General features: G+C 36.9%; 1 protein-coding gene and 1 pseudogene across 9 annotated transcripts in view; both read left to right on the forward strand.

Annotated features, from left to right (window-relative positions):
* PKIB (cAMP-dependent protein kinase inhibitor beta) overlaps positions 1 to 25,699 on the forward strand; it is a 169,505-nt gene that overhangs the window by 106,373 nt on the left and 37,433 nt on the right. For 6 of the 9 annotated variants that reach the window (XM_042987103.1, XM_042987100.1, XM_042987104.1 and 3 more), the window contains one exon: positions 21,135 to 21,200. The exons of 1 other annotated variant lie outside the window; for it this stretch is intronic. The gene's annotated coding sequence lies outside the window, so the exon portion shown is untranslated. Of the gene's footprint in view, positions 1 to 19,450; positions 19,512 to 21,134; positions 21,201 to 25,699 lie in introns of all 9 variants that reach the window. 2 more of the 9 variants (XM_042987101.1, XM_042987105.1) reach the window with 1 other exon arrangement.
* On the forward strand, positions 17,355 to 17,513 carry LOC122238990 (annotated as a pseudogene).

Consider the following 25,699-nt stretch of genomic DNA (forward strand, 5'->3'; position numbering starts at 1 on the left):
TTGAGGTGCAACAAATCCAGTTGCCTGACTTTGAGCTTTTCACTAATTGCCTTCATTCATGTATGCACTCATTTGCTCTTTTTTTCAAATTTGCAGTTATTGCTCTCATGATGGGGTAATGTGCACATTACTATAGAAGTTTAACAAGGTTAGAATTCAAACTTGATTTTTCCTTAGTTGTAGGGACCTTCTGTGTGGAACTCTTTCTCAATTATGGCCAGAGGAGAGCCTCATGTTGTTGGCAACAGCAGATCTGCCTCCAGACCATTGCTGGCTGCTATATCTTTTTACCTTAAATCTGAACCAGGGGTCACTGATGGTTCTGAAGGAAACATGGGTCTCTTCAATAGGGAAGTTCTCAGCATTCATTCTTTTCCTTTCCCTGTATACAATAAAGATTGTATTGTTAGCTCAGAAAATGTGTGAAATTAATGAGATATTTTTACAAATAGATTTGGTCAGCTTTGAATGTGATAAAACATGAAAAATGCAGTATCACAAGCATAAGGCACTAATATTACTAAAGACAAGTGGAAGAGTTTATATTCCATGGAAGGTGGAGTGAAAATTAGGTTACCACCAATGGATTTCTTGTCCAGGAAATACTCTGGGTCCACTATGGAAGAATTCTAATAATATGTTGTGCCCCTTATGTCTTTATTGCTTTGATGCATCATTGAAATCTGTGAAGCTCATAGAGAAGAGTCTGCCTTTTGGGACCAGGTTCAGGCATGGGGCAATTCTAGTTTGCCAAAGTTCTGGGAAAGTTTTTATCCCCAGAAGATGAGAAGTACTAATAATTTGGTAAGTGTGTTTGGATTAGACAGAAAATCTGAGGTTGAATCTTGACCCTGGCACTAACTAGCTTGTGGCTTGGGCAACCTCTCCTAGCCTCAGTTTTCTAATCAATGAAATAAGGATAATCAAATCATATTTATCTTTAAAATGTTAGGCACACTATGATAATAATTCATATTATTTATATAGCATATTTTAGTTGCCAGGTAGAAGTTACTTTTATTATATGTTTATGCCTTAACCAGAGTCCAACCAAAATCAGGACTTGGAACAGAGTATGGAAGGACTGTGACTATACTTTATTTCTTTGGCTTATGACTCAAAAAAGACCATAATAAAAATAAACCTAATAATTGAGGGAAAACCAGGATAACAGACTCTATGTGCTTATCTATAAATTAAGGATTTTAGTATCTGATCTATAAGAATGTTGTTAATGTTGTCAGACTTGCTCAATGGGCAGCCTTGGAGATTTACTTAGCCTTCTAAATTTAGCCTCATGTAGGGGCGCCTGGGTGACTCAATCCGTTAAGCATATGACTTCAGCTCAGGTCATGATCTCACGGTTCATGAGTTCAAGCCCCACATCAGGCTGTGTGCTGACAGCTCAGAGCCCGGAACCTGCTTCAAATTATGTGTCTCCTTCTCTCTCTGCCCCTTCCCCACTCATTCTCTCTCTCTCCCTCTCTGTCTCTGTCTCTGTCTCTCTCTCTCTCTGTCTCTCTCTCTCAAAAATAAACATTAGCAATCCCTATCAAAATAACACCAACATTCTTCACAGAGCTAGAACAAACAATCCTAAAATTTGTATGGAACCAGAAGAGATCCCAAATAGACAAAACAGTCTTGAAAAAGAAAACCAAAGCTGGAGGCATCGCAATTCCGGACTTCAAGATGTATTACAAAGCTGTAATTATCAAGACAGTATGGTACTGGCACAAAAACAGACACTCAGATCAATGGAACAGAATAGAGAACCCAGAAATGGACCCACAAACGTATGGCCAACTATTCTTGGACAAAGCAGGAAAGAATATCCAATGGACAAAAGACAGTCTCTTCAGCAAATGGTGCTGGGAAAACTAGGCAGTGACATGCAGGAAAATGAACCTGGACCACTTTCTTACACCATACACAAAAGTAAACTCAAAATGGATGAAAGACCTAAACATAAGACAGGAAGCCATCAAAATCCTAGAGGATAAAGCAGGCAAAAACCTCTTTGACCTCAGAGTCAGCCAGAACAACTTCTTACTCAACACATTTCCGGAGGCAAGGGAAACAAAAGCAAGAATGAGTTATTGGTACCTCATCAAAATGAAGAGCTTCTGCACAGTGTAGGAAACAATCATCAAAACTAAAAGGCAGCCAACAGAATGGGAGAAGATATTTGCAAATGACATATCAGATAAAAGGTTAGTATCCAAAATCTATAAAGAACTTATCAAACTCAACACCCAAAAAACAAATAATTCAGAGAAGAACTGTGCAAAAGACATGAATAGACACTTCTCCAAAGAAGACAGCCCTAGATGGCTAGCAGACGCATGAAAAAATGCTCAAGACTACTCATCATCAGGGAAATAAAAATCAAAACCACAGTGAGATACCACCTCACACCTGTCAGAATGGCTAACATTAACAACTCAGGCAACAACAGATGTTGGCGAGGATGCGGAGAAAGAGGATCTCTTTTGCACTGCTGGTAGGAATGCAAACTGGTACAGCCACTCTGGAAAACAGGATTGAGTTTCCTCAAAAAATTAAAAATAGAACTACCCTATGACCCAGCAATTGTTCTACTAGGTATTTATCCAAGGGATACAGGTATGCTGTTTCTAAGGGACACATGCACCCCCATGTTTATAGCAGCACTATCAACAATAGCCAAAGTATAGAAAGAGCCCAAATGTGCATCAATGGATGAATGGATAAAGAAGGTGTGGTATGTATATGCAATGGAGTATTACTCAGTGATCAAGAAGAATGAAATCTTGCCATTTGCAACTACATGGATGGAACTAGAGGGTATTAGGCTAAGGGAAATTGGTCAGTCAGAGAAAGACAAATATCATATGACTTCACTCATATGAGGACCTTAAGATACAAAACAGATGAAAATAAGAGAAGGGAAGCAAAACTAATATAGGAACAGGGGAGGGGACAAAACATAAAAGACTTAAATATAGAGAACAAATAGAGGGTTGCTAGAGGGGTTGTGGGAGGGGGGATGGGCTAAATGGGTAAGGGGCATCTTGAATCTACTCTTGAAATCATTGTTGCAAAACTAACTTGGATGTAAATTTAAAAATTAATTAATTAATTAAAATAAATTTTAAAAACTTGAAAAAAGAACATTAAAAAAACAATAAAAAAATAAACTTGGCCTCATGTATAAAATGGAGATGACAGTAGTTCATCCCCAGTGGGGCTGTTTGAAGATGAAAGCAACAAAATAGAGTTTCACATCATTCCTGGTACATTCAAAGCACTGGGTAATGTTAGATGTTTATATTAACAATGATACTTATTCATTTATTTAGTATTCATTTGACAGTTATTGTTTTGAGAGAGAGAGTGTGTATGAGCAAGGGAGAAGGTCAGAGAGAGAGAGAGAGAGAGAGAGAGAGAATCTTCAGCAGGCTCTATGCTCAGCACAGAGCCTGATGCTGGGCTCCATCCCACAGCCCTGGTATCATGACCTGAGCTAAAGTCAAGAGTCGGATGCTCAACCAAGTGAGCTACCCAGGTGCCCCTTGACAAATTTTTTTTCACTTTATTTTCTTTTTTCTTTTTAGAGAGGGAGTGAGCCAGGGTAGAGGGAGCAAGAGATGGAGAGAGAGAGAGAGAGAGAGAGAGAGGCAGAGAGAGAGAGGCAGAGAGAAAGAATCTTAAGCGTGCTCCACGCTCAGCACAGAGCCCAGTGTAGGGCTCCATCCCACAACTGTGAGATCATGACCTGAGCCAAAATCAAGAGTCAGGCACTCAACCGATTGAGCCACCCAGGTGCCCTGATAAATTTTTATTAAGCCCCTACTTACCATCTGTCAGGCAGTCTTCTAAACACTGGGAATATAGTGTTGAATATGATAGAATCATAGATTAATGTTATTAACATTTTATAATAATATTAAACAGGAAGCTGTATTTAATTTTTTAATCAAAGCAATTTTTTTTCATGAGAAACAAAAACTAGAATTCATCAAATAGAAGTCATATGGACTATTTAAATGAGTAACATGTTTTTGTTTGCATATTATTTATGTGGAAATAGATTACTTCTAAATACTTCATTTTCTTGACAAGTTTGAAGACCTCTACTTCTCATTAGAATTTTATTTACTCTATAAATGTACTTAGCAAAATTAATGAGACTTTATATATACACATAAAACATACTTGAATGTAGTTTTAAATTTCAAGACAGAGTTATTACATATCTTTAAAATTTTTGGCATCAAGAATATTCAGCCCTTACCATGCTGTTTCCCTCAGAGATGATGCAAAATTTAATTATGTTTTTAAAAGACATTGTGAATCATTTGAATCTATTGATAAATCAAAGTGTAAAATCATTCTGCAAAACCATTTGGCTGTTATATGATTTATCTATTGGTACTTGATTTATTTGTTTTTTCCACTCAGGCACTGAGCAAGCTTTAACTTAGTAGAGGAAGATATTCTGTTGTTCTTAAGGCCCAGGCAAGAATTTCCCTGTTTGAAAGAAGCCATATTCTTAACTAGCATCTAAAATTTTAATTTAGTAAACTATCTCAGATTTAAAAAAATTTTTTTTAAAGTTTATTTATTTTTGACAGAGAGAGAGAGAGAGAGAGAGACAGAGACAGAGCATGAGTGGGGGAGGGGCAGAGAGAGGGAGACACAGAATCTGAAGCAGGCTTCAGGCTCTGAGCTGTCAGCACAGAGCCCAATGCAGGGCTCTAACTCATGGACCGCGAGATCATGACCTGAACCGAAGTCGGACGCTCAACCAACTGAGCCACCCAGGTGCCCCTATCTCAGATTTTTTTTGGGTAAAGTTGTCTATGCATGGACTGGCATTGGTTAAATGAATTAGCAAGAGGAGAATTTGTAAATGAAAAAGCGAAGAATTTGAAAATCTATTAGCTGAGTGATTTCTGCTCATGCTATCTTTAGAGGACACAAATAAGGAAAAAAATGTAAAATACAAGAAGCTTTTATATGAAAAGACACAGAGAATGGCAGTGTGATAGAAAGCACTGCACAAAAGAAATAGAAAAAAGAAAAACACTTATCCTGTGCAGCATGATATTAAAATATTCTGAAAGAACATGAAAATTAATTATGTACTTCAGTCTGCCTTTACAAATGAGTTAGAAATGTCAAATTCTGCTTGAATGAAAAATCTAAACACTGAATCATTCGCAGGTGTTTTCTGAACACAGCAGAATCCAGAGGATTCTGATGTGCATAAGAAAAGCCCCACAAAACATGGTGGGTTACTTGTATGCACATTCATTCTTGTTGACAACATGGTCAAGAGCAAAGAAGCCCATGTTGTGTTATGTATTCAAAGACAATATGATGTGGTGAAAAGAACACTGGGGAGGGTCTCAGAAGGTCTGAGTTCTAATTCTGCCTCTGCTCTTCATTTTGGCAACCCATTCAGGAACGATGGCATATAGGGCCTCTTCTGAAATCAGAGAATGGAGATTAAAGATTTAAATATATTCTTCTCTAAGGCTCCTTCCAACTCTAGCATTCTGTAGCTCTGTGATCAGTTGTTCTCTTAGAAGCCTAACCATAGATGTAGTCACATCCTCCTCACATAGACTTCATGGCCAAGAGAGCTTACTGCATGTTTAGGATGGTAATCACTGGAAAGCATGAAAGGCATGAATATTTTAGAATTAAATAAGTTTATGGTTACTTGCACCAAAAAATTCCTGGTCTATCAAACATAAATTCTTGGTCAAAATAAAATAAGACAACCCCCTTCCCATGCTATTTTATAGTCTGAAGGATGATTGTGTCTGTTATTAAAAGACCAAAGAAAGCATGCTTTCTTATGGAAATGTGTGGCTTCTTCAGGAAAACAGATTTGGAACTGAGTTGTGAATAGAGGAGAATATCTCAGTGATTTGCATATTCCTGCAATCACTATTACCACTTATCTAAAACACTCACCCCTTTAATAAACCTTTCTATATAGAAACATTTCTATTTGTAGTTTGAATATTCATATTAGATGTTTCTTACTATTTTAGAAAAATAATCAAAAGGTAGAGAAAATATGCGAGATATGTTAAATGTAACAAGCTGGCATCCTAACTCTATGTTCCCTTTTTCAAAAAAAGAAGTTCAAGTTGAGATCTGCAATCAATGTGTTGCTCAAAATTCTTTAAGAATAAATGGCTGTATGGATAATCTTGAGTGGCACATTGCAAATAAATTCTCTTTCATATTAGTATTTACGCTGAATGTTAACATCCTTTATGGATGTTTTACAGTAAATTTATTTAACTTAAAAAAAATCTTTGTTGACATATAATTAACATACCATAAAAGTGACCCATGTAGAGAATCTAGTTCAATGGTTTCTAGCATATTCATACAACTCTCTGCCATCAACTTTATATCATTTGCATCACCACAAAGAGAAATCCTAAAGCCATTTGTTGTGACTCCCCGGTTCTCCCCAAACCACCCCCCCCACACCAGCCACAAGAAACCACAAATCTACTTTGTTTCTATAAATTAGCATATTTTGGACATTTTATGTACATGGAAACATATATGTGTTTTGTTTCATTTAGCATAATGTTTTCAAATTTCATCTACATTGTAGCATGTATCAGTACTTCATTACTTTTTATTGCCAAATAAATTAAATCATAAGGCAGGCCACATTTTGTTTGTGTGTTCTTCAGTTGATAGATATTTGGGTTTCTTTTTGGTTATTATGAATGACATTGTTGTGAAGCAATGTTAAAATGTTGTGCCTGTATAAGTCTTCCCATGAATATATCCTTTTATTTTTCTTGGGTATATATACCTAGGAGTAGAACGGCTGGGTCATATAGTAACTATGTCTAACAGTTTGAGGAATTGGCAAACTATCTTCCAGTGAGGCTGCACTACTTTACATTCTAACCAGCACTAAATGAGGCTTTCAATTTCTCCATATCCTTGCCAAACTTGTTCAAAGCCATCCTGGTACAAAGCGGTATTTCATTGTGGTTTTAATTTGCATTTTCCTATTGGATAATGATGTTGCACATCTTTTCATGTGCTAATTATTGACTATTTGCATACCTTCTTTGGAGAAATGTCTATTAATATCTGTTGCCTATTTTCTAAATTGGGTTATTTATCTTTTATTATTTAATTGTAATAGTTCTTATATACTCTAGATACAAGTTTCTAATCAGGTATATGATTGGCAAAGAGTTTCTTCGCATCTGTGAATATCCTTTTCACTTTTTGAAGGTGTCCTTTAATACACAAAAGTTTTTGATTTTAGTGAAGTTCAGTTTATCTATTTTTTTCTTTTGTTACCTGTGCTTTTGGTGTTATATCTAAGAAACTATTGCCTACCCCAAGGTCATAAAGATTTATTCTTATTCATCTTCCAGGAGTTTTATAGTTTTAGCTCTTACATTTAGCTCTGTGATACATTTTGAATTAATTCTTGTGTATGGTATGAGATGGGTCCAACTTCATTCTTTTGCATCTGGATATCCAGTTGTCCTGGCACCCTTTGTTGAAAAGACAATTCTTTCCCCAATTCAGTTACCTTGACACTGTTGTTGAAAATCAAATGACCATAAATATATGGGTTTTATTTTCTAGACTCTCAATTATACATGTATGTCCTTATGTGAGTGTCACACTGTCTTCATTACTATGGCTTTGTGTTAAGTTTTGAAATCGAAACTTAACTTTGAAATTGTTCTTTTTCAAGATTGTTTTGGCTGTTTTACATGTCTTACTTTCCCGCTAAATTTTAGATCAGTGTGTCAATTTATGCAGAAAAGGAAGGTGGGATTTTGATGTTGCTTGTATTTGAATCTGTAGATCAGTTTGGGGAGTATTGTCGTCTTAGCCATGTGAAGTCTTCAGATCCAAAATCTATTTATTTATAAATTCTGTATTCCTTTCTTGAATGGACACAATTCAAGGTGGAGAAAAATCTCTAGTGACATTCTTAGCACTGTTATCAGGGAAGCTTTGTTTAGTATTAGAATATTTCTCTGTATCTTTTTTTTTTTTTTTCAACTTTGCTGATGAGACAACACTGGGAGGGGCAGCATGTGGTAGAATTGCTACATATCTCAGACCAGATTGGTGAACTGAAATCAACAATATTAAAGTTGTCAGTCTTTAAAGTAAATAACTAATTTGGGTTCAAAAACAACTGTTCAACATGTTGAAGAAGTTTTTAAAAATATCAAATTACCTATAGTTGATAGTTTGAGAAGAAAAGAGTGAGGGCAAGATAACTGGCTTTTTACATATCTGAAGTTCTACTTCAGAAGAAACAAAATGAAGCAAAAGAATAGGATGACATTATAAGGGGATAAACAGCACAATGAGCATGTTTGTACATTATAGAAGACCATTTTGATATATTTACTAGTTTGAAGTATTATATAAAAAAGATTATCCTAATAATATTTGATATTCAGAATATATAATGACCATCAAAAACTGCAAGAGGCTCAATGATTTAAAAGATAGTGTTATGTCCAGTATCTTCCATTTACCAAACAGGAGAAAGGGATTAGAATATTTTAGAAAAATTCTTGTCAACAAGGTTTGCAAAAGACTTACTTTTTCTGTCCAAATGCATGTCATCCACCGGGAGGTGAGGCACTATGGGTACAAATTTAGAGTTGAACTATTGTGCAGTTGACTTTATTTCATTCTGGTTTAAAAACAGAAAGCAGAGGTGTGGAGGCACATCTCTTCCATGAGTGAAGTGGCAACTTAAGTTAACATGGAGATTAGTAGTAATAATAATTGCTAATAATTACCAAATGCTTTCTTTATAAAGGTGGTGGGATTATTAGTCTCATTTACTCATGAGTGAGTTGAAGTTCAGAGAGGATATGTAACTTGTCCAAAGACACAGACCTCACTAGTGGTGGAGCTAGCATAACTCAAGGGTGTCTGAATCTAGCTGCTATGTTTTTCTACCTTCCAAAAAAAAAAAAAGCTTAAGCAAGAATTATGAAGGTTTAGTTTAATGCCTTAATCCCTCAAGCCTATTCCTGTTTTACTTATCCTGACCGTGCCATTTCTTCTGCACCTTCTTTGCTTTGAAAAACTTCATGGAAATAGGTACTCTAGTGATTCTAATACATCTGTTCATTCTTTTGAGTGTGTTGGAACATTTTAGAAGTAAATGTGGTGACAGCTTGACATTTGTTAATCCTGACAGGAAGCACTAGAAACGCAAGGTGTTACGGGATATTTGGTTCATCACAAGCTATTTTTACATATTTTCACATCTAAGACCCATTAGTCTGATCTTGATTTTGTCTATCCTCAGAATTATCTACACACTTAAGGATGCTTTAATTTGAGAACGGTCTCTAATCTGAGTAAACATGGCCTGTAAGAAAAGTCTATTTAGGCACTATGGTTCTCTCGGTCAACACTGTGTATACCCACACTCTCTAAGAGCAGCTGATGCTCTTTCGCCATCTCCAGATGGATGCCCCAAAAGGGCTGCCATTACAAAGTACCACAAACTGAATGGCTTAAAAAGAACAGAAATTTATTCTTCCACAATCTGGAAGCCAGAAATCTGAAGCAACTGTCGACAAGACTATTCTCCCTTCAAAACCTCTTGGGGAGGATCCTTCCTGGTCTCTTCCAGCTTCTGGTAGCACCACGTATTCCTTGGCCTGTAGATGCATTACTACAACTTCTGCTTCCATCTCTCCCTGACATTTTCCCTGTGCCTTTGTATCTTCACATTGTCTTCCCTCTTTTTATAAGGATACACAGTCATATTGGGTTAAAGTCCTACCCTAATTCAGCATAACCTCATCTTAACTTGGTTATATCTACAGAGATTCTATTTCCAAATAAGATCCATTCACAGGTACTGGGGTTAGGACTTCAACATGTCTTTTTAGGGGACACGATCCAACCTATGACTCCAAATCTGGGATTTGTGACACTGCTGAAGTGTGACCGACGGAGGCCAATTCCTCAGAGGAGCACAGAAGTGGGTAGACTCACTCTACTAAAAATAAGTTAGTCTCTTAGCAGTTAGAGTGATTGCTCTTTCAGCACCTCCTTCACAAAATGGCTGTATTTTCATGATTATGTGGATTTTCTCATATTTGAAGTGTCCCCCAGATGATGTTATTTCAACTAGTGCAGCATGATATGACAACAGTAGTACTGCAGTGCAATGCAAATATCAACAATCACGAAATCAATCGACTGAGCAGATGATGTGACTCAACTCGCTGTGACAATCAGCGCATGATTGATGTGAGGAGCACAGCTTTCCGCAGCAGCTGCTTCGCTGAGAATCGGTTTTAGTGAATCACCACTGCAGCTGCCATTTTTCTCCGAGCCAGATAAATCCTGACATGAATAAAGTGCTGTTATCGGAGATGTTAATTCAGTTAGTAATAAATGTCACTGGCCTAAGTCTGAGACATGTAGTCACTCTCAAATTCAAGGAAGGAGATAATTTTGACATTGTATCTATTTTTGTTGAGTTTCGCCTCTTTTTTTGGTCTGTCCATAATCTTTTATTGATTAATGAAATATCTTTATTTTTATTTTTATTTTTGAGAGTGAGAGTGGGGAAGAGGCATAAAGAGAGGGGGACAGAGGATCTGAAGCGGGCTCCGCACTGACAGCAGTGAGCCCGATGTGGGGCTCAGACTCACAAACCACGAGATCACCACCTGAACCAAAGTCAAGATGCTCACCAGACTGAGCCACCCAGGAGCCCCTGAATTTAATGTCTTAATGTGAAGCATATCTAAATAAGTTAAAGTGAAGGCTTCTAAATAAGTTAATTCATCTTCTTTTCCTCAAAAATTAAAAATAGAACTACTGTATGACCCAGCAATTACACTACTAGGCATTTATCCAAAGGATATAGGAGTGCTGATTTGAAGGGGCACTTGTACACCAGTGTTTATAGCAGTGCTATCAACCATAGCCAAAGTATGGAAAAAACCCAAATATCCATTGTCTGATGAATGGATAAAGAAGATGTGGGGTGTGTGTGTGTGTGTGTGTGTGTGTGTGTATATATATATATATATATATATATATATATATATATATATATAGTGATCAAAAAGAATGAAACCTTGCCATTTGCAACAATGTGGATGGAAGTAGAGTGTATTATGCTCAGCAAAATGAATCGGCCAGAGAAAGACATCATATGATTTCATTCATATGTAGAATTTAGGAAGCAAAACAGATCAACATAAGGGAAAGGGAAGCAGAAGTAACATAAAAACAGAGAGGGAGTCAAATCCTAGGAGTCTCTTTAATACAGAGAACAAACTGAGGGTTGTTGGTGGGGTGTTGGGTGCGGGCATGGGCTAAATGGGTGATGGGCATTAAGGAGGATGCTTGTTGGGATGAGCACTGGGTGTTATATGTAAGTGATGAATCACTAAATTCTACTCCTGAAATCATTATTACACTATATGTTAACAAACTTGGATTTAAATTTTAAAAAATAATAAAATTAAAATAAGGTAAAAAAATCAACAAAAAAAAATAAGTTAATTCATCTCGAAAGCAAGTATATTTAATTTAGTGTGTCCAGTAAACAGTGCTCTGGGGAAAAACAAATCTTTAGAAAAAGTGCCTTAAGGTTTTCCTTTATTCTAAAATTGTACTTCAATGGCATCAACAGTTTTTAAATTTAGACACGAGCGTGGGACTACGGTGTGAGTGGTAGACATGAAGTGCAGTCCATACGGCCTAATGCAGTAACCTGCTGCAAATCCCTCTCCAGTTCTATACAGATCATAAATTAGAAAAGTGAAGGGTTTTTTTTGGTTGACCCATATACCTGGATTTAAAAAACCTTCAAAAGAACAGCAAACAACTGACAAAAAGAAACAAGACTAGGCTGCCTCTCTTAGCAAAGATAAGTAGGAAAACCAGAAATGAACATTTTAGCCTAAGTCTCTTTACCAGTGAACTGAGTATGAAGTCTTTACCTGGTCTGTTTACTTTTTAGAGATTGTTCTTACATTTGGTGTTCAAGAGGTACTCTTAAAAGACCCTTTATGAATGGATTTATCTCAAAATACTATTCCAGGGTGGGCTTTTTTCTTAATATTAATCTAGAATCTGAAACTAACATCCTATATCTTATTTAGATAGAAATATCTAAATCTGCAGCATGTTAAATAGTTAGCAAAGACATATGACTTTTGAATAAAGTTCCTCTAGTATATTTCTCTTTTATGTATGCTTTTCCTAGACTATAGGAGAAAGAGCAATAACTGAGAATATCAGGACAAAGTAGATTCAAGAAGGCCACTGTTAGCCCAACCACTAAGAGAATCAAAATCACACAGGAATTCATACAGAGTTAGTTTTAAAAGGAAATGGAGGTCAGGAAGAGGAAAAAGAGTTGGATATAAAGTCAGTTTTATTAATGAAAAAAAAAATAAAGTGCATTTGAAATTTCCTTGGACATTTTCTGGTCCTATGTTGGTAATTGGTTATTTAGAGCAATTTGATTTAGATGAAGCTGAGTTTATATTCCGTCCTGTCCCCTCACCCCAATGAAGAAATGGCCTATGATCTTGTGTTAGTCATTTACTCTTCAGTAAGTACAAAGTACAGTTTCTCCTTTGGTACAAGGAATGTCCGAATAACGACTATGGTTTATTTAGCACTTATTATGTGTTAGGCATTATACTAAGTACTTTTCAGACATTGTCTCACTTAATGTGCATAACATATTGCTCTGTGAGGCAGAAGTTTTCTCTCCACATTATAAATAAAGATAACTGGGCTGAAGTTATCCAAGTTACAGCTATTAAGTTCTAGAGACAGTCTGGCTCCAAACCTCATGTGCATGGCATTATACTGTCTTTAGTATTAGAATCTCTCCCAGCTTTATCCTTCTCTGACCAGACCTTTAGGAGTGTCTGACTTCATTTGCCCAGTGTTCCCGCCTGTGACACTGCCCCTCAAAGAGGCTCAAGAAGGCTTACATTGAAAAGCCCTTAAAGCTCCCACAGGCTATCTGTGTACATATAGAAACTAAAGTCCGAAGTGTTTACTGTTTTGTAAGAGGTCATTATTTATGTCCATTTTATAAGAGCATCTTGACTTACCCCAAAGGACACTAAAAAATAATAATAATAAATTTGTATATAATAATAGTATATATTATTATTATTATGCTTAATATAATATATATTATTTAAAATTGAAGATCTATTTACAGTTTTTGGTACTCCTCTCCTACTTAGCACCTCTGTTAATCTAAGAGCCTGTCAAATCATCTTCTGGTAGATATAGAAGATGATAACACATTTACGGCTGTCCCGAATGGCCTTCAGGGATATTGCTGTGCTTCTAAAAAAACAGAACTGACTGCTTTAAACAGGCTACTGACCTCATCAAGGTGAGGATGGGGCATCCCGTATTAGAGTCCAACGCTGATAGAATATCCTGTAAAAACCACTTGTGTTAGTTTGTTGTTTTAATCTTTAAACGTTTATTTATTTCTGAGAGACAGAGAGCGTGAGCAAAGGAGGGGCAGAGAGAGAGGGAGACACAGAATCCGAAGCCGGCTCCAGGCCCTGAGCTGTCAGCACAGAGCCCAACACGGGACTCGAACTCACGGACCAAGAGATCATGACCTGAGCTGAAGTCAGATGCTTAACCAACTGAGCTGCCCAGACTCCCCTAAAAACACTTTGAAAAGAAATGTGGCATATCCGAAATAACCTCTAAAGTAGAGTTGGTCAACTCTCCTTGCCCACATATTTACTTTGTGCTGCTCCTGTGGGTTGATTTAATCAAGTTATGCTGCTGTTCTTGGCACAGTATGACTTGGTGTCTGGCACACCTGGGTTCCAATCTTAACACTGTTTAGTGCTGGCTCTATTATAACCTCAGGCTCTTTTTGGATCCAATAGCATTAATATGTACTTTTGAGGGCTTTTGTGAAGATTCAGTTAGAGAATGTTTAAGACATCTGGAAAATCATGAACACTCAGGAATTGTTAGCTCCCTTCCCTCCCGAGTTGGTATATTCACTTTCATATATAAAATGGTTTTCACTGAATATAAGAGTATTGGGGTTAGTGCTTAAAATTTTAAGTCTGTTTTATCATTAACTGTGATGCTTAATAGCGTTCGTGTTAGCCCCAGATATACCTATTAAAATGGTGTAAGTCATATGGAACACATCTGAGACTTATGAGATGATTTCCTGGTGTTTGAGGATTGTGATACAAGCAAGAAAGTAATCTAGGCTAAGAAGTTTAATATTATTGGAAAACTTTAAAACATAAGTTCCTTTATTGGAGCTTTGCAAGCAACATTAAGAAACAGTGAGTAGTTTATAATAAACGTGCATCTGGTGTCTCAGTGATGTGGTTTTTCTATGACACATGGTAAGAAGGTAGACAAAGGGGCTTTCCTAAATGATCAGAGTGGTTTTCACTTTATATACGTTCAATGCCAGGAATTTTAGAACCACACAAGCCACACCTGAGGAGAGAGCCAGACCAGGTGGGAGTGAAATGTGGCAATTTTGCATGCTTTATGCTAAGTACCATGAAATACAATCCTTCCTTCTTCCCCCATCCTAATACACATATATTCTTACCTTGTATCAACTGAAAATTAGAAAAAAAGTGGGTTTTTCCCTCCCAAGCTAATTTGATGGTGTACAGTAACTTTTGTTCAGGTATTTTACAACCATTTATAAAGGAGAGGTCATTTTAGGGTGGGCCTTTCTACCCTGATTTACTTAGAGGAATGAATAGAATTCTGATCATTATATTAAAAGATGGGGTGTGTGTGGAATCCCACAATTTGAGCCAGTATTAAGAACTTAAAAAAGATTGATTGTGAAACTCAAGTATAATGCTAGAAACAATAAGGACAAAAACTAACCCCCAAACAGTTGAAAGACCATGGATAATGCAATCACTATGTGAAGAGGAAAAGATTAGTAACAGACTTCTCTTCCAAGGAAAGGAGGGAGAATATCAATTCCTCATACAAAGTGAATTGTTATGATTGGTTTCAAAGAAAATATAATGCTAAAGAATCCTGGAATTTTGATGTCTCTTGGGTAACTATAATGTACATTCTGTAGTCAAAACATGGAGAGAAAATAATCTCTCAGAGTATGGTTGTTTTCTTCATTCTGAAGTGGATGGTGGAATGAAAAACAGAAATCTTTGCTTTGACTGCTCCCTAAAAAGTGTCCTCCTGGGTGGATGGCAGAGGCCGGGTGGGGAGGAAGAACTATTGAAGAGCATTGCACATAACGTGGTCTCAATATTCTGGAATGCTGGTGACCTTCCAGTAATTGGAACACATCTGGCGAGTAAATATAGATTCTCAAACTCTTGTATGTCATAGTTGACTTGCATGTTGGCAACCTTGTATTACCTTCAAAGTATAAATTTAGATCCACTGTGAAGTAATTGTAGATCCAAAGTGAAATTTAGATCCACTGCATCTTTGAATGTAACTTAATAAAAGTTGGGGAGGAGGCTTTTGTTTCATTTTGTCATTTCAACTTACAGACATCAGCTTGGTACAAAGGATGAAGACAGTAGCAAAAACACTTCTGCTTCCATTCCCCTTTACCTCTCTCCCCTCATTCCTTCCTTTACTGTGAGAAAAATGAAGAGACAGATGATTTAAGGACCTGTTGCTTATTCTTTTCTGTCTTGGGATTCTGGACGTTTAAATGGAAACTAACGCATGATTGAGACCTGGCTTATTTAGAACCCTGCTTAATGCTTTTTTATCTCAAGAAATGTTTGCTTTAATTTTTTATGAGAACTTTAAACAGATTTAAGAAGTTTAGATTATATCAAATCCCTTTTAAATTTGTTTGTCTTCTGGTATTAAGGTTAATTCTATTATTCCATGATTTCAATCATTAACCTCTTATGAAGATAAGAACAGATTTTTTTTTTTTTTTTTTTTTTTTTTTTTTTGCTTTTGCCTTTGCTGATTATTGCTTCTTCCTCCTGCCTTCTGGGAGAACACCCTGTTGTTCAGTTTTTGACACACTGATCTCTCTGAGTCTGAGATTCTGTCAATTTGCATCTTTTCAACTATATATTCTATACAAAATTGCTGAGATTTCCATTTCCAATTTTCTCCCCTTGCCTGAGTTTCAGGCGCATTGTTCCAGTGACTTACCCTGCATATCCCTTTGGCTCTATTGCCACCATTTGAACTTCATCAGCTCTTGCCCTCATCTGTTATTTTGTTAGTGGTTCTGTTATCCCAGCTTCTCAAACATAAAAGCTTAGAATGAAGCTTTCCTTCATTCACTATAGCTATCACCACATTCCATGGATTTTTTTCATTTTGAAATGTTTTTTTAAAATTTTTTATTGTTTTAAATGTTTATTTTTGAGAGAGAAAGGTGGGGTGGGGGGAGGGGGGAGGAGACAGTGCATGAGCAGGGGAGGGGCAGAGAGAGAGGGAGGCACAGAACCCGAAGCAGGCTTCAGACTCCGAGCTGTCAGCACAGAACTCATGCAGGGCTCCAACTTATCAACTGAGAGATCATGACCTGAGCTGAAGTCAGCTTCTTTAACTAACTGAGCCACCCAGGATCCCCTTGAAATGTTTTTTTAGAATCATCTATATTATTTAAGAGATCAGTCTGCCAATTATCACAAAGTACAAAAATAACAGTGGATTAAACACAATGTGAATTTAGTCCCGTGTTATGGACAGCTCAGGTAGATGGTACAGAGGTGGAATAGTGGCATGGCCATGTTAGGGATGCAGCCTCCTTCCATTTTGTTGCTTTGTCATCATCCCCAGAGTCTTGATTGTCCTTGTCTGTTTGGTGAATGATGGCTCAGCATCACAGGTACAAACCAATGTTCGAAAGGCAGAGGCCACAATTCCTTCTCTCTTAGGATATAAACCTAGAAATGAAATACATTACTTCTGCTTATAGCCCACGTTTAAATGACAAAATACAGTTGCATGGTCATATTTAGCAGCATGGGAGGTTTGGATATATGGTTCTTAGCTATGTGCCCAGCTAAGCTTCCAGTTTGTACAGAAGATGAGGAGAAGAGCTTGGGAGCCAACCAGCAGCATCTGCCACACCTTCCACCTTCCTTACTCCAATTTTAATGTTTTTACCCTTTGGGTGGGTCTTTATTGCCCATTGCCAAGATTATTTCTAGAGACTTTTAGCTGGATTTACTGTTGGCTCCCTATAAAATCATCAATTATTTCTTTTAAAGAGGTACTTTTTTTTCCCCCTCTTGTTAAATCTGTGCTCAGTAGCCCACAGCACAAAGTCTCTGTTTCAAAGCTCTTTATAATCTGGTCCCAGCTTTGCGCAGTGGCAGTATCGTAGCCAATGACGTTTATCCGAGGTGCAATTATTGCTATAATCTGGCCCTAGTCTACCTGTTTATAATATTTTTTCAACTTTCATTCATTCATTGATTCATATATTTATCCAGTAAATATGTGTTGAGTGCCCACTCTGTGTCAGACATGTAGTCATTTATTTTCCTAAACCAGTTCACATGGGTTCTGTGAATAGAAAACATCCTCATGAATGTACATACTTTCTAATGTCACAATGATTCATTTCTTTGAAGCTTGTTTTCACCATCGTAATGCTTGAGAGGTTACGTACATTTTGAGAACAGCTTTTTCAAACTAGGTCTTGCAGTTGAGGTGGTTAATTTGCTTTTAGGAATCAGCTGATGTTCACTTGACACATTTCACTTGCAGCTTTTTGTGCATTTTAGAGTGATGATTTGTTTTTAAAAACAAAACAAAAATAGAAGAATGCTTATTGAAGCAGCTGTAACTAGATTTAGTAGCTCATTGAAATTGTGAAATAGCTCAAATGCAAGCATGATCTGAGCATTACCTCACGTATTATAGTTGTCTAGTTGCCTATTTGTTCCCAAACAACATCCTCAGTCCTGCAGACTAAGGTGCGAAGGTGTGTATTGTAGAACACACCTTGTTTGGGCTTTGTCTTCCAGACTACATTTTCTTCTTTTTCTATAGCCCTAAGTAATATAGAGACATTTACTTAATACAACTAATATGACATTATTTTTATATTTTATTCTTTCAGAATAGTTACTAGACCACGTCCAGGTCTAGGGTGAGATATGTGAGGCTGAGTCGCACAAATACAGGGTCAAATCTTTATCTAAATTCTTGATTTTTTTTTATCATAGAGTTTTTGAACTAATTTTGATTTTTTAAAAATCGCACTAAAATATTACATTCTGTCTTGAAGTGACTGCTCTTGTTCCATGTCCTGCCTGGTAGCCTCATCTCTGAAGTGGGAGTGTGGTCATGTAATTTTCAAACTACATCTTTGGAGGGAGAGGAGAGGAGGGGGAGGAGAGAGTGGGTAGAACCTGAAGGTGCTTTCACCTGAGAAGTGTTGCTTGTATCTGTCTTACACATTGTCCATCTGCTAAAGAATTCGTTTGGGAAAAAAATATATTAAAAAATAGTTGGAAAATCACTGGACTAGATAGATGATTCACAATTCTGGTTGTGCATGTAATTCTAATAGGATGGATTTTTGCTGACCTACCCACACCTTAATCTGCTCCTCTCATAAGGCATGCAACAAACACCCTTGGGTGAGACCACTTCCTTCTTGCCTTGGGTATCTCTTAGCTGTCATATATATCACCGTGTTTTCTCTAGATTTAATTGTAGTTCCAAGAGAGATAGTAGAAAGAATTAGATCTTGTAGAGGTCTAATTAGACCTTGCAGAATCTAACAGATTCTGCATCTTATATTGAAGTTCAGGAAGGACATAGTAGAATACCCAGTTATATTATTTTGATTTTATTTTAAGTTTCTGTTAATGTATTTAACACATATGATAATTATGATATAACATATAACTTCAATTAATCTATTAGTATAATGATAGTTATAATTTATAAAAATAAATATTCATAAATAGGAGATGTGTGCTTAAAGGATTTTTTTTGTTGTTGTTAGGGGCATGCCACTATTCTTGAAACAGAAATTACTGCTTTTTTGTTAGTAAAAATTTTGATAGTTGATAACTTAGGATAAGTAGACTCTCTCAGCCTCTTAATCTTTAGCATATCCCTCGTACATCTGAATTTTGATGTGTGTGAATAATCAAAAATATGTACGGAATATTATTTTCAAAGTCCATTCCATAAGTATATTTGTATGTAACACAGCCTCAAAGAGGTGGAGAGGAAAATATAAGTATGTCACTGTATTCTTTCTCTTTTTGTTTCTTGGTTCTATTACAAAGGGTAGAAATAGTAGAATTTCATAAAATAAAAATGCTAATATGGAAAAGGTATAAAATAGGGTTTTTTTTAAAACATGCATTTTAAAGATACAAAGAACAATGTTTAGTTTTATCAAACTGACTTTAAATTGGGTTCCTGTTTGCAGTTTCTACTAGATCTTTGTCAAGAGGTATAGGAAGATGCTTGAAAAAATTAGGACCACAAAAGTATGTTTTCTTAATCTTGTTTTTTAGGGGTAATATTTACATTGTATTATATAAATGTTGAAGCTTATATAATTGAATTTTATTGCTACTTCCTCCATGATCATGTTTTCATGTATTTTTCTCTTTCTCTTCTCAGTTCTTTATATTTGGCTTGAACAGTTGGGCTCAATTGAAGGGAAACAGTCTCAGATGCAGAGTGAGAGGAACAGTGAAAACCATATGGGAAGCTGGGTATAGGAACAAGGTTAAAAGATGCCTGTTTCGGATTTTCAAATTCTTTCACAGTGATAAAAGTATGCATTCAGGAAGCTCTGAGTCTGAAAAGTACCTCATGCACCTTGACATTCAACATATTTATTTCATTCCTCCTACCACGTGCAAAATGTTGTGCAAGAGGAATGAGTCACAGTCCATGTCCTCAAAAGGCTTTAAAAAACATTCTGAGGTGGAGATGGGAAGGCACTAATCCGAAATATATAAGTTTAGTAAGAAATACACCAGAGTGTTTTGTAGCAAAGGGGAGGGAACATAGAAGTCTGGAAAAGGGGCGCCTAAGTTGACCCTGGATGGTTGAATATATGCTAGCCACGGGATGGGGAGGGGATTGAGGGCAAAAAACCTCGGTCATGGTGACAATATAAACAAGGCACAGGGGTGCCATTGGCTGGGTATGACTTCAGAGCTTTAGGATTCATGCAGGTTGGACCTGGGTGAAAATGAGGGAGAGTTATATTGGGGCCAACTTGATCCTGTAGATGATGGAAAGGCTATGAAGGATTAATTCTAGAATGACCATGAGCACATTTACTTTGACATAATTCTATCTGACATCTGTAAAGAACAGAGTTTCAGGAAGCAAGAATGCGAAGAGTCATTTAGGATGTTGTTGCTGTAGTCGAGGAAGAATGAATGGTAGGCTGGCTGAGGGCAGAGGGAGTATGGTGGAGGGAATTTGCAAAGTGCCCTTCTGCTATCAGTGGCCAGTGTGAATACTGATGGTTCATGTCCCAATTATTTTTGACCCATCTTGTGTCAGGTGCTCAACCTTGAGATACAGGCCCCTTTCTGTGAACAAGAATGTACATTGTTTATCTTTGTTTCTAGGAGCAAGATGGTTGAATTCTTTCCACTAGTCTCCATTTAGGTAGTGGGAATATTGGTCCAATGCCTCAGGGCACTTAAGAAATGTAAAAAATATTTCTACAGTCATACTGGAAAAGTGTCCTATGTTTTACAATTTCCCAAAGGTGTGGTCATGCCAAGTATTTGCTTGCAGTCATGTTTCTATGCCTACAAGCATTTGTTGTAATGGCCTGTCATTTTTAGATGATGACTTTCTCAACTTGACATTAATCCCTAATAGCACTGATGCAGTAATTGTAGCTGGCAATCCTAGGTACTAACACCTGTTATTTGAAATGAAGCCATTTTGACTTTTAACAGAAAAATTTATTGTAGAATTAGAGGTTCTGCTTTTCACAAGAAGTCAGGCAAGTCATGGCGTTTACCAGTTGTAACTCTATTTAAAAAAAATAAAGCACAGACAAAATCTTTAAATTTATTAGTCTAACTGAATTTATACTTTTTCTGGTTCTTAATAGCTTTTTTTTTATTAATTTACAGGAAAGAAAGTTTATCAGTTTCTTCCTAAACCTCTTAGAAATAACAGCATATCTTAATCTGAGACTTGTAAGTATCCTTTTCTTCTTTATTTAGAAAATTAGATATTAATTTTGTGGAAGAAATGGCTCCTTCAGGAAAACACTTGACAGGATATAGCTATGCAATCTGAGTTGGCATGCAAAATTTGAATGAAAGTAAAGCACGCAAATAATCACCTCTTACAAAATGAAACAAAGAAACCAAATCTCAATCAGAATATCTTCATCAAGTCTATCTACAGCAAGTGAATGTTTGATTTATTTTTTGGCAATTTCTCTTTTTTTATGTCATTTTTGTTACTTTTTCCCCTTTGTGAAAATACCTGTGTATCCACATATTTTAGAAAGTCTGTAACATCAATGGGAAGGAAGAGGAAAAGTGTAGGGTGTGAACACAGGAAAGAGAATTTGTATTCTGTTAAAATTTACATGGCTTTGGATGACTTCGTATTTTCTATTTACATTTTCAGTGAATTTTTTTGTAAAATAAATGCTAGGTATCAAAATTACTAAGGTTCATTCAGTTTCTGAAATGCCAGATTCAAAACTGGCCAACTCAGGAACAGGGAATCTGGGAGACCCTTTCTGTTTCAGTTTACCAAGAGGTAAAGACAAACACATCTTTTCACAAGCAAATATTTTCTTAGATAAATTGATAAGACTCAATGGAAAAAAAAAAAAAAAGCTTTGTCCTAAAAATGTATCTGTAGTAACAGCATTTAATATTTTATTCCTTGAAAGATATTTGAAGTCTCATGTAATCCTATTCTAGCATTAAGGCAAGTAGTTGGCACACTGAGTCAAGGAGTACAGAGTCTAGGGCCCCTGGAGTAAAGACAGATTAATGAAGCAGTCAGGTAACTAAGGTTTAGAGCTAGGTGAGTTCTTTACTAGGTGGGTAAGACCTTAGCATACTTCTGGACTTCTCACCTGTAAATATTTGTGTTTGAAGGTTGTTGACTAGAAATGATGACTACCTTAGATCATTTTATGATTCTAGGACATCTCTGAAACGTTGTTGCTTAGTAGTTAATAGTCATTTTATCTTGTGTAATCTATGATTATTATAATGGCATTAACATTCGTGTAGTAGCTAATAAAACCAACCAATAGGAACTGAGACATATTTCTAACTTGCTTCATCAGATAAGATCTCAGCAAATTGTTTAATTAAAATGTGTACTGAGATCTTAATTACACATTCTGTTGCAATATAAGTTGTTTCCTAGTTCCAGGACATTAATTTTCTGTTCCAATGCACCCATATTATGAATCTTATGTGTTGGAGCAAGCTACCTGAATTCTCTAGTGCTTCAATTTGTAAGTAATATGAAGTTAAAATGCTTATATTATAGGCTTGTTATGGGGATTAGATGAAATGATGATGAAACAATGCAATATAAATAGTAATAATAATAATAATACTGAGATAAACATATACTGCAATCATAATTTCCTATCTTTACTATATTCTTTCATAGACTTTGAGGTTTTACCCACATAATGATTTCATTTGTCAGTGTGTAAAAAAGCTCTTTGTAAAATCACTGAAAGAATAGTGAGAATGGAGATTGTTGGCTACATTCCCAGATATTTTTAACAAGCATCCTAGATAATTCACATGAAAATGATCTACAGGCTACCCTTTGAGAAACACTAATTTTCCTTTAAAAATGAGCCACAAACTAGCTAATTATCAAATCACATGTGAGGTTTATAAAAGGTAAAAAAAAAAAAGTATATAAAAATATAAACATATTGGGCTCCATCTTGGAGATTCTGATTTGGTAGATCTGGAGCAAGGCTTTGTAACTTGTGTTTTAAACAAGTTGCCATACTGATTTGGGTATTTGCAAACCACTGCTTTACAGCCCCACCACATCTGTAACTTTTTATTGATAAAGCTTATGGCTGTGCCTCCCATATGTGGATGAGGGGATATCATAATGGGTTAATGCTTCAACTGGTCTAGTTCAAGTTTCAGGAGTGAAGAGATGAGCTTGGATGTCTGCATTTGCATAAATTAATCATATTGACAGTCTTCTCTACCTTGGTTATGTAGCTACTTTAAATAAATCCAGGAGCCAATCCCATAAACTGCACAATCCCTAAATGAAAAAGGGCTGTTGGAGACCATCTAGTTTAAATATTTGATTTCACAGAGGTGAAAAATGAGGCTCAAAAGTCTGCCTAAGGCCACAGGGCAAGATTAGAACCAACACTTGGATTTCTGCCCCTAGCTCAGTTCCATTTCCATTACAATTAGTTGACTTTGATTCTGCCATTTCAAACCTGTGATACCAGCTACTCTAGTGTTGGCTTTAGGCTTCCCAGCAGGCATAGAAAGTGCCATATGAGTCAGCTTTCCTACTTTTCAGCTCTCTGAAAGTGACAGCTTCTTCCTTTCCATCTCTAGTTCTCTATCTTGAATACAAAGAGGCAGGAAGGCCACTGCGGGACTGAAGGTACTCCCCAGGAGAGGCAGCCTGTTCAGCAGTGGCCCCATCTTCCCAGTTGCCTTCCTGATTCTTTATCTTAGCCAGAGCCATCTGCTTTTTCTTACACTCTCTATCTCTAGATGGCAGAGCCATCACTGTTTTTGCCTGTCTTCTTACTCTTGCATCACCTTTTTCTTGGCATAACTTATCTCATATTAGTTGCCCTTGTTTGGACACTGTTTAGCTTTGGAGTACCATTAAGTTCAACAAATATTAAGTACTACTGTGTTCCAAGAACAGCCTTGGGTACCAGAGATGTAAAATGAATCTAGAATTGTCCTACTTTCAGAAGAGCTTACAATATCATGGGGAAGGAGATGACTGTAAAAAATCTGCAGGAGTGTTTGAGAGTGTTATGGGAACCACGGTTACCACTTCAGGAAAGTCAAAGAAATCTTGGAAAAGGAAGTGACATTGGTCTGTTTTGAGTGAAAAAATCATAACCCACAGTATAAATGTGCAACATTTTGCAAGCACATGAAGAGAATGTTTCTAAGGCTTAATGAAGAGAGCTAATGCAATCAGAAATTAATAAAGGTAGGTGTCAGCATGATGGAAAGAAAGGCATACTACAATCTGTAGCAGGAAACCTGGGTTTTCTTTTCACACTACCAGTCACAACTTATGTGACCTTCGCCAATTCAGTGAGCCCCATTGACTTCGCCAAGCGCCACTTGACTGCTCACTCAATTCATTCAAATCATGAAATTTAAGTTTAGGCTGTCCTATACTCTTGGGATACTTTCAGGTAGAGGAAAAGTGCCTCCCAAAGGTCCATCTGAAGCAAGGCTTCAGTTTTGAGTAGGTATTGATCCAGTGAAGAGAAGCTTTCGAAGAAGGGTGCTCCAGCCAGGAGGAACTGCATTCATCCATCAGCCTGAGTCTTGAGGTGAAGGGAGTGTATTTCTGAGTTCTACGAGTCCTGAGTGAGGAGCAGTTTCCTTCAGCTGCTGGACCACAGGGGCAGGAGCAGCAAGAGGTGAGGCTGGGATGTAAGCAGAGTGTAGATCATTGCAGGGTGTTGTTAGTCATGCTAAGAAACCAGGTGACTTTGTCCTGGCTTAAGGAGAGTAGTTGAAGAGCTAAGATAGTAAGGTTTGTGTGGCTGGCATGAAGAGTGGAAAAGGAAACAAAACTGAGGCAGGATGATTTGTGAAGGGGATAATCCAATCTGGTGATGTTGATGACCTTAACTAGGTTAGTGAAAGAGAGTGAGCAAAGCAGTTAGTCCATAAATTGAGGAACTATTTAGAGAATGGAGTTTATATGACTTGATGGTCATGAGGTGAGGGAAAAGGATGCCTGCTGGGCTCTGATTTGTGCAACTGGGTGGATTTTAGTGCTGCTCACTGAGAAAGAAACCCAGGAGGAGGAACAGGTTTCAAAGGAATTCAAGGATCTCTAACATGAGGGGATGAAATCATCTGTCCTGGGGCTCTTCATACTAACTGGCCTTCCACATGCTGAGAATATCATATGCGTTGTCACACTTAGTCTTCTCAGCTGTGGGAGGTAGTATTATGTACTCAAAAGATGTGAAAGCTGAGGCTCAGAGAGCTTAATGCTTTGTATAAGGACCCTTAGCTAATAAGTAGTGGAGCCAAAAGTTCAGACCAGAGCTAAACCAGGTGTATTTCATTCTAAAGTAGGCATACCTTCTATTGTATCACTCTGCTTTCCCTTTGAGTCTGACACATGTAATTCTGTGAAAATAGGTCACTTGTAGAACACAAATAACTTTAGACTTTATAGATTGTTAAATTGAAGGCATAAACTCTACCTTCTGACTGATCATTATCTCTCACCTGGGATACTGCAATTGTCTCCAAACTCATCTCTTGGATCCACTCTTCTTTTCTAGTCTGTTCTGTTTGCTGCCACCAAAGTGATCTTTTTAAAGTTCAATTTTGATCATCATGCTATTGCTTCAAAAACTTTAATGACTTTCCATTGCCATTAGGATAGACCAAATTCTTAACATGCCCCAATGATATAGCCCCTGTTAACCGACCCACTTAATCTTGTGCCC

This window comes from Panthera tigris, chromosome B2, assembly GCF_018350195.1.
Source record: "Panthera tigris isolate Pti1 chromosome B2, P.tigris_Pti1_mat1.1, whole genome shotgun sequence".
Classification (NCBI taxonomy): Eukaryota; Metazoa; Chordata; class Mammalia; order Carnivora; family Felidae; genus Panthera; species Panthera tigris.